Genomic DNA, 9,357 nt, shown 5'->3' on the forward strand with positions numbered 1-9,357 from the left:
AACAAAACAATACTAATGATAAAGACAGTTTAACTACTGCTGTAATTTCTTTTGTTTGAGATAACTTGTATACAGCTGGATGATCCTAGATAACCTGGTACTATAATCTGTGTATAGTCCCAGCCTGGGGCGCATTGAATGAGAATGAGATCTTTGTGCTCCAGTAAAGATGGAACAGTGTCCTATTCTCTCTCCAAAATGCTCACTGTCAGTTGTCTCCTAGCCATAGATTACAAACAGAGATGTCTACAGCTGACCCCTTTATGAACATGTATTGTGGCAGTGTCTGGTTAAACATGTTTCCAAGTGAATCTTGATCTGTAGAGTTGTCACTTGACCAGAAGAGGGAGACATTTCACTCTTTAGCCAAATTTGTATCTTATCAATGTAGTGGTATCCGGATGATAGGATGACAGTCAATAGGTTGACCACTATTGGTCGGTATGACAATGGTCGACACAGGAAAAGGTCGACATGAGGGTTGTTTTTTATTTTTTTTCAACTTTTCCATACTTTACCATCCACGTGGACTAAAGGGCCCCATACACTAACGCAACATGTCCGACCGTCATGTCGCAGGCGATCACCCCGGCAGCTTCCCGGGCGGCAGGACGGTCCTTTTGCATACAATGTATCGTATGCGATCCCAGCTATCCTGCGGGGTCGGACATGATCGTTAGTGCAGCACATTCAATCTAGGGGATCCGATCCGATGCTCACAGGAACGCGCATCAGATCAGATCGGAAACACCTCCACAATGCCCGATTTCACCCGATATATCGGCCCGAATGCCAAAATTGTATGAAATCGGGCATTATCGTTCTAGTGTATGGGGCCCTTAAGAATGGGAATAGTAACCTGCCCTTCGCTCACCATGCAAAGGGACGCAGTGCACTAATTGGGGTTCCCATTTTTTTACTGAGAAAACTACACCAATAAAAAAAAAAAAACCTCATGTCGAACTTTTCAGAGTCAACCTTTTTACCATGTCGACCTTTTGGGGTCAACCTAGACACTGTTGGCCTTTTTCTGGTCGACCCATTGATCCATAACCCAGTGCAGTTTCTGGAACAATTCATATAGATGTTCTTGATGAGCTACTGTCAGAGAAACTAAAGCTCATTAGCCAAAAAATCACAAGCAGCATAATTGCAGAGTTCAAAGCAAGGAGAATACAGTGAAATAAAATGTTATCAAACAAGACAACTAAACGTCCAAATTAAGGCGGAAGATATCTTTGTTTCTTTTCCTTACAAATTTAGCATTTAATTTCTTCATAAAATATATTCTACATCATGATTGTCCCCTTAGGTATTATACTCACCAGATATTGGTGAGGTCAGGCGTATGTGTGTCATTTGCTGTATACATCTCAGGTAGACTTGCTGACCTCGCCAATATGTGGAGAGTATAATACTTTAGGGGATGGTCAGGTTTCACAATATATTTTAAGAAATTGATTAGTGATTTATAAAGTAGGGAAAATAAGAAATAAAATATGTAATAACCCTTAGTTTAGATTTTTTTTGCCTTGACAGCAACATATTTTCACTGTATTCGCTTTGGGCCTAATTCAGACCTGATTGTAGTAGCAAATTTGTTATCAGATGGTAACAGTCGGAAGAAGCCAGAGTTGTGGGAAAATGGCTTCATCCTCTATCAGGACAATGCACCAGCCCACACAGCTCCGTGCAGTGGCGATTTTCCCATTAGGCACGTGAGGCACGTACCTAGGGGCGGCACTTGGATGCTTATGTTGGCACTGTCAGCCCCAAAAGTACCAGTAACTGCAAAATATTTCCACTGTACTGTACCTAGGGGGTAATTCAGAGTCGATCGCAGCAGCAAGTACAAGTACAACTGTCAATAATGGTAATTAATTATGTTAACAGTTGTGCTGCTGGTAGTGTAAAATGCTGTAGGTTACATTTCGCACTTGCTGACATCATGACGTCTGCGTTCCAGTGTCCCCCAATGCTTGTTGATATTCTGACTGTAGGCAAGCCTACTACTTCCTTGTTTAAGGTATCATAACTATTTAAGAATAGAGCTGAACGGTCTGGTTTTGGGTCGAACTAAATCCCGGCTTCAGTATTCCCATCAAGTTCTGATATCAATTCTCAAAAACGTATCTTCCATGTTTAGGATTACATGTAAGTTCCTCTTTCGTGATCTCATGTGCCATTTCATACAGGATAGTGTATGGAAAGGGTGTAGTTGATGCTGAAATACTACAAGTACTGTACAGTACATAATAGCCAGGGGCGTTTTTTCACACCCGCCCCATCCAGAGTCTGCACACAGGCACCCTCCTCTTCATGACGCTGTGGGTTTATCAAAATCCAAAATCTACACATGATGATGATGATGATGATTTAGAACCAAAAACTGGGGTCTGTGCACATCTCACATTTAAGAAAGGACTGGTGCATGGATATTGCAGATAGCTCTGGTGCACTGGCGTTTCTATAATGGGTGCAGTGTGTGCGGTGCACACGGGCCCCTGAGTCCAGAGGGGGCCCCCACCGCACACACTGCACCCATTTTTAAAATACTCACCCCTCCTAAGTCCAGCGCCAGCATCCAAAGCGCTATTAGAACTCTGTAAAAATGGCTCAGCCGCCAATTTCACGGAGTTCTGCACATGCGCAGTAGAGAAATCTCAGGGAAAATGTCCACCGCGCTATTTTCCCGGAGATCTGCGCATGCGCAGTAGAGTCTGAGCCCTCTAGTGCTCAGACTCTACAGCGCTCCGGGCAGAGAGGAGGGGGCCTGAACGGAGGAGGCTGAACATGGGCCTCCTCCCCTCTGTTGGTGCAATTATTAAAAAATGGAAGAAATACAAGATCACTGACAATCTACCTCGACCTGGTGCTCCATGCAAGATCTCACCTCGTGGGGTATCAATGATCTTGAGAACGGTGAGGAATCAGCCCAGAACTACACAGGGGGACCTGGTCAATGACCTCAAGAGAGCTGGGACCACAGTCACAAAGGTTACCATTAGTAACACACTACGTCGTCATGGACTGAAATCCTGCAGCGCCCGAAAGGTCCCCCTGCTTAAGCTATCACATGTCCAGGCCCGTCTAAAGTTTGCCAGTGACCATCTGGATGATCCAGAGGAGGATTGGGAGAATGTAGTGTGGTCAGATGAGAGCAAAATCAAACTTTTTGGTATAAACTCCACTCGCCGTGTTTGGAGGGAGAAGAATGATGAATGGCATCCCAAGAACACCATACCCACTGTGAAGCATGGGGGTGGAAAAATCATGCGTTGGGGCTACTTTTCTGCAAAGGGGACAGGACGACTGATCCGTATTAAGGAGAGGATGAATGGGGCCATGTATCGTGAGATTTTGGGCAAAAACCTCCTTCCCTCAGTAAGAGCATTGAAGATGGAACGTGGCTGGATTTTCCAGCATGACAATGACCCCAAACACACCGCCCAGGCAACTAAGGAGTGGCTCCGTAAGAAGCATTTCAAGGTGCTGGAGTGGCCTAGCCAGTCTCCAGACCTGAACCAAATAGAAACTCTGTGGAGGGAGTTGAAAGTCCGTGTTGCCCGGTGACAGCCCCAAAACATGACAGATCTAGAGAAGATCTGCATGGAAGAGTGGGCCAAAATACCTGCTACAGTGTGTGCAAACCTGGTCAAGAACTACAGGAAACGTTTGACCTCTGTAATTTCCAACCGAGGTTATATTACAAAGTATTGAGTTAAACTTTTTGATTGTCCAAATATTTATTTTCCGCAAGAATATACAAATAAATTGTTTCAAAATCATACAATCTGATTTCCTCTGGGTTTTTTTCAGATTCTGTCTCTCACAGTTGAAGTGTACCTATGATGGAAATTACAGATCTCTCTCATCTTTTTAAGTGGGTCAACTTGCACAATCGGTGGCTGTCCAAATACTTTTTTGCCCCACTGTATACATATAAATATATATTTATATATATTTGAGACAGGGGGGCCTGGGATACTTACCCACAGAGCGTCCCCCTTAATCCGGTTCTGGTCTCACAACTCATAAAACTCCCTGCTGATTACCCAGTATATGGCAGAAGATAGCAGCTACATGAATCCTGGCAGATGAGGGTCCTTGTTGGTCCCCCTACACTGCAGAGTCCCATAACAACTGAGCTGCTACCTCTGCTACTCTCGTAGTTGTGCCCATACTCTGGCATACCTCCCAACATGCCCGTCTCCAGGAGGGACAGAATGCTCTGCTCCTGGGCTTCCTTCTTAATTATGATTGTTATCACCTGTGCTGAAACACCTTTTTTTATCCATTAACCTGTTCAAAACAGGTGTTGGCATTCATAAATTAAGAAAAAAGCCCAGAAGCAATGCATTGTGTCCCTCCTGGAGAGAGTCATGTTGGGAGGGGAGGCAATCAGTTTGCCGAGTGTCGGGATACAGATGCCGGAATCCCGAGAGCCACCAATGCTAACAGCCGGAATCCCAGCTCACAGGGGCTATTCCCACTCGTGGGTGTCCATGACACCTATAGAGTGGGAATAGAACCTGTGGTGAGCACAGTGAGCCCGTCCTGCTGCTGGCATTCTGGCGGGCGGAATGCCGCTGTCGGGATACTGACAGCCAGCATCCCGCCCGCCAGTAATACATATGTATGCCATTGGGAGGTATGCTCCAGTCCAGTGGTTCCAAAAATGTTTTGAATCACAGCACCCTAGACAATCAGAATTTTTTTCACAGCACCCTTAGGCTGAAAATATCTTGAGAATTTTAGAAAGAAATATTAAATTAAGAAAATTGTGTCTATATGTCATCCTTATGTTCAGTTGTGTGGTGAGGGACAAGATTTGCTTCTGTTTGTCCAAATATTTTATGACTGACAGCCACCAGCACTGGTTTTGACTATTTACATTGACCATAAATAATTTGAGTTAGTCCTGGACCACCAATCCAAGGCACCCCTGCAAGTGTCCTGAGGCACCCCTGGGTGCCGCTGCACACAGTTTGAGAGCCTCTGCTCTAGTCTATTATTAGGCAAAAACATGGCCTTCCGTCCTCAAATGTTGTTGTCTAGCACTGACTAATTATCCTATAGCACCATCTAGTGTCTAAAATACATAACTGCAGTAAACATTTTACATAAGAAGTGAACACGCTTATTTGCCAATGTCGTTGAAGCCTAATTATGTTGCTTCTGCTGGGAGCTATCAATCATCATGGCACAGTCAATTTAGATACTACTAAAGTATTGTGTGGGACTGCAAGTAAATAATTTGGCTTTTATATTGTGTCACCATCAGAGATATAAGGCATACCTCCCAATCATCCCGATTTCAGTATAGCAGAGCAGCATAGTTGCCAATTCAGCTTATAACAAGCGGAATTGGGCTTGTTTTTTCTTCTGGTTGCTTATTTTTTTGGGTGGTTGCTTGTTGCTTGTTTTTGGGCTTATAATTTTTTTTGCTGCTTGTTTTTGGGCTTCTTTTGTTTTTAGGTATCACTGACACAGACTTTCTGAGATAATTAGTCATTCATCCATATAACACAGATAACACAGATCCTCACACAGACATACTGTAGGTGAGACGTCGTGGATGAATAGAGTCTTAAAGAAATGATGATGAGTCAATCATTATGTCTATTGTTGCAGACTGCCGGTTGTGTGTATTCAGTAGGGCTAATTTGTTTTTAACAATGACAACAACAAAGACACTGACCAGACACACAACAGTGAAGCAATTCAGGACCACTTTATGTGGTATTCTTTATGTCAGATATGGTTTAAGACGCTTGGGTATTTGTTGCAAGGATTTTAAACCAACTACCAATATGCTTCAGCGCTTCAACTCAGCAATGTATAACATGGAAGCTTCTATAGACGATGGAGACAGCTCAGATGAATTTGCTTATATCCATTTTACATAAAACCTTTGAAATTCAGTGTGCCATGTACTTTACCTCACAGTATGCCATCTGCAATACACTTTACTTCACACAGTGTGCCATGCACTTTACCTCACACAGTGGGGGTGATTCCGAGTTGTTCGCTCGCTAGCTGCTTTTAGCAGCATTACACACGCTAGGCCGCCGCCCTCTGGGAGTGTATCTTAGCTTATTAGAATTGCGAATTGCGAATAAAAGATTAGCAGAATTGCGAATAAATAATTCTTAACAGTTTTCTGAGTAGCTCGAGAGTTACTCCTACACTGCGATCAGCTCAGCCCGTTTCGTTCCTGGTTTGACGTCACAAACACGCCCTGCGTTCGGCCAGCCACTCCCCCGTTTCTCCAGACACTCCTGCGTTTTATCCTGGCACGCCTGCGTTTTTCCGCACACTCCCAGAAAACGGTCAGTTTCCACCCAGAAACACCCACTTCCTGTCAATCACACTCCGATCACTTCAACGATGAAAATTCTTCGTTCGGACGTGAGTAAATCTACTAAGTTTTGTGCTAAATTACTTACCATGCGCATGCACATTTTTGCCTTAATCGCTCCGTTGCGAAAATCGGCAACGAGCGAACAACTCGGAATGACCCCCAGTGTGCTATCTGCAATGCACTATACTTCACACGGGTGGTCTTCAGTATGCCGACTGACGGGATCCCGGTGCACAGTATACCGGCGCCGGGATCCCGACAGCCGGCATACCGATACTTATTCTCCCTCGTGGGGGTCCACGACCCCCCTGGAGGGAGAATAAAATAGTGTGGCGCGCGTAGCGTGGCGAGCGTAGCGAGCCAGCAAGGGGCTCATTTGCGCTCGCCACACTGTCGGTAAGCCGGCGGTCGGGCTCCCGGCGCCGGTATGCTGGTCACCGGGAGCCCGACCGCCGGCATATCGTAGTGAACCCCTTCACACAGTGTGCCATGCACTTTACCTCACATAGTATGCCATCTGCAATGCACTTTACCTCTCAGTAATTCCTTTGTTATTTATTGAATTGAGTTATTATTTAATATTTATATATGCATTTATTATTTTGAATTGTCTTAATAATCTTTTGTTTTGTTACCTTCATTTGGCCTCTTTATTTATTTAATAGAAGTACAAAGTTGGATGTTGTAAGATTATTTGTTTTATCTTTCCATTGAATAAATATTTCACAGTGAATACAAATGACCACAGATACAGTATATACAGCTGGCAATTTTCACTTGAGATTTTTCTTTAGAGGAAACATGAAAGTTTAGTATCTTAAATTCACAACTCTAACTATATTTATAAAAATTCCAGTATTCTTTAAAAGCCAGTTTTGTGCTGATAAATATCATTATAAAGACCTTAAAGGCAGATTATATAAATAATTATATGTATTTTAACAATAATTTATATTAAAAAAAAAAACTTGAGTTGGGCTTTTTTTTGGGCTTTTTAGGATTGGTTTGGGCTTGTTTTGGGCTTATTTTTCAGTCATCTGTTGCTTGTTTTTAATTTCAGAGTTGGCAACACTGCAGAGCAGCCACGCTGTGACTGGAGAACATGGGGAGGCTGAGCACCTCCCAGAGTGCTGGGCAAGCCCCAAGTGTGAAGAGAAATGGAAGTGTGACACACGGTCATGCCCTCAAATGTTATTAAGCAGGAGATTGACCTCAGACAAAAGGTCACGGCTCCTTTGGTGCGAAGTCCTGGGATTGGAATTCAAATTGTTTGGAAGGCATGCTAAGGTCTTTATTTTGTTACCTGCAGAAATTTGGATCAGACATGCATATTAACGCCACCACAGATTTAGGGTCGGAATCTGTAAAGCCAACAGCAATAAACCACCAGCTATTTTAGGGCCATACATTTTACCATGTAGGACGGAGGGGGCAGCCAGATGGGAGGTACTGAGGCATGGAATGGCATAGGGGGTGTCGTGACAGAGATATCACATCATCGTAGCCCGCCCCCTACTTTATAATGCAGCCAGGGGCATATTATGAGAGGAGCTGACCCATCTGCAGTCTCTGTCCAAGCCCCTTCCTCTCTAGCCCATGGACTCTGCGTCTGTGCTGCGGCATCATTTGCTCAGTGATTTCTGGAGCACTGACAATGCGGGACTACAGAGAGGTACCTATTGAAGTACATGGGTGCAGGGTGTGCAGTGTGGCTCCCCTTGGACCTGGAGACCTGCACAATACTCCACTGAATGCAGCGATTACTGGCATTGTAAGACAGGGGCACGACCATGAATACACAATTCAGGGCAAATCACATTATCAAGATGCCCAAACAACCCACTTCCCGTGAGATGGCTCAGGGAACCATGCCTACTTTTCTGGGCATGCAGGGGAAGCACCAAAGATTCAGGATTCTACCAGACATTCCCAGGAATAGGCAGGGATGCATTGTATTGAATTCATAGTGGTCTCCAGAATCTGGTTGGCATTGAATAGTAGTCAGAAGAATACATTCTGTTTTGTGTACTGATCAGCTCTCTGTGTTGTATAGAGAGAAATAGAATGCTCTCTGTATTATACAGAACTGATATAGGGACAGGCACAAATAAAGGTTAATCACTCTTGCCAGTATTGTAATATTTGAATATGTGACGATTATCATTGGCATACATAACAAAGCATTGTACTGTAAATGTCACCAGGTAGGTTTTCTATGCTCCTGGTCTCCTAAAGAAGCTACCATCATTTGTGGCCATTCATCCAACTGAGTGCACTCTGGGAAATTGCACCAAGTGCTAGCTAAAACTTTATGGGACCTCCAATAGCAATTTGCCCAGGGACCCTTTTCATTAGAGGATACTGCTAGGGATAACTTGGGGCAAAGTACGGGATGTCCATATCCTAATATGATGTATAGCCCTTTGTTTTGCCCAAGGTTTCCCCCTTGAACTACTCTGGCTCCTTCAAGCTGCCCAGACCAGAGTGGTGCCTCCTTGAAAAGTAGGTGCCTAATCCATCTAGGGATTGTTATCATTGCCAGGCACTGCTGCAGCCACACCACCATCTGAGCCAAGGTGGACTAGGATCATGTCAGTGATCATATCTTCATGTACTAGTGCTTTTCTTGTGATGGTGGTAGTAATACACAGTACACGCACCTTTTTGTGGTGTCACTTTAATTCTTATTCTTAATAGTTCCAGGAACAGGGATGAATAAGTGAAATAATTTCAGAAATTAATAACAAACATCTTTTCACCATGTATTATATTCTAACTTTAGGTTAGTAACAGCACCCTTTTTCTGAGCACCAGTATATATTTTTCAGAGGACAAAAACACAGTCAAGTACTTTGTTAGTTTGTGCACCTGCTGAATGGGTCTTGTTGAACATAGCACTATTGTACAGTTGTACAGTCCTATTGGTTGCCTAAGTCAGTAGTTCCCAAACTTTATTGAATCACAGCACCCTACAGCAGAGGTTCCCAAATGTG

Source organism: Pseudophryne corroboree, chromosome 3 (genome assembly GCF_028390025.1).
Source record: "Pseudophryne corroboree isolate aPseCor3 chromosome 3, aPseCor3.hap2, whole genome shotgun sequence".
Taxonomy (NCBI): Eukaryota; Metazoa; Chordata; class Amphibia; order Anura; family Myobatrachidae; genus Pseudophryne; species Pseudophryne corroboree.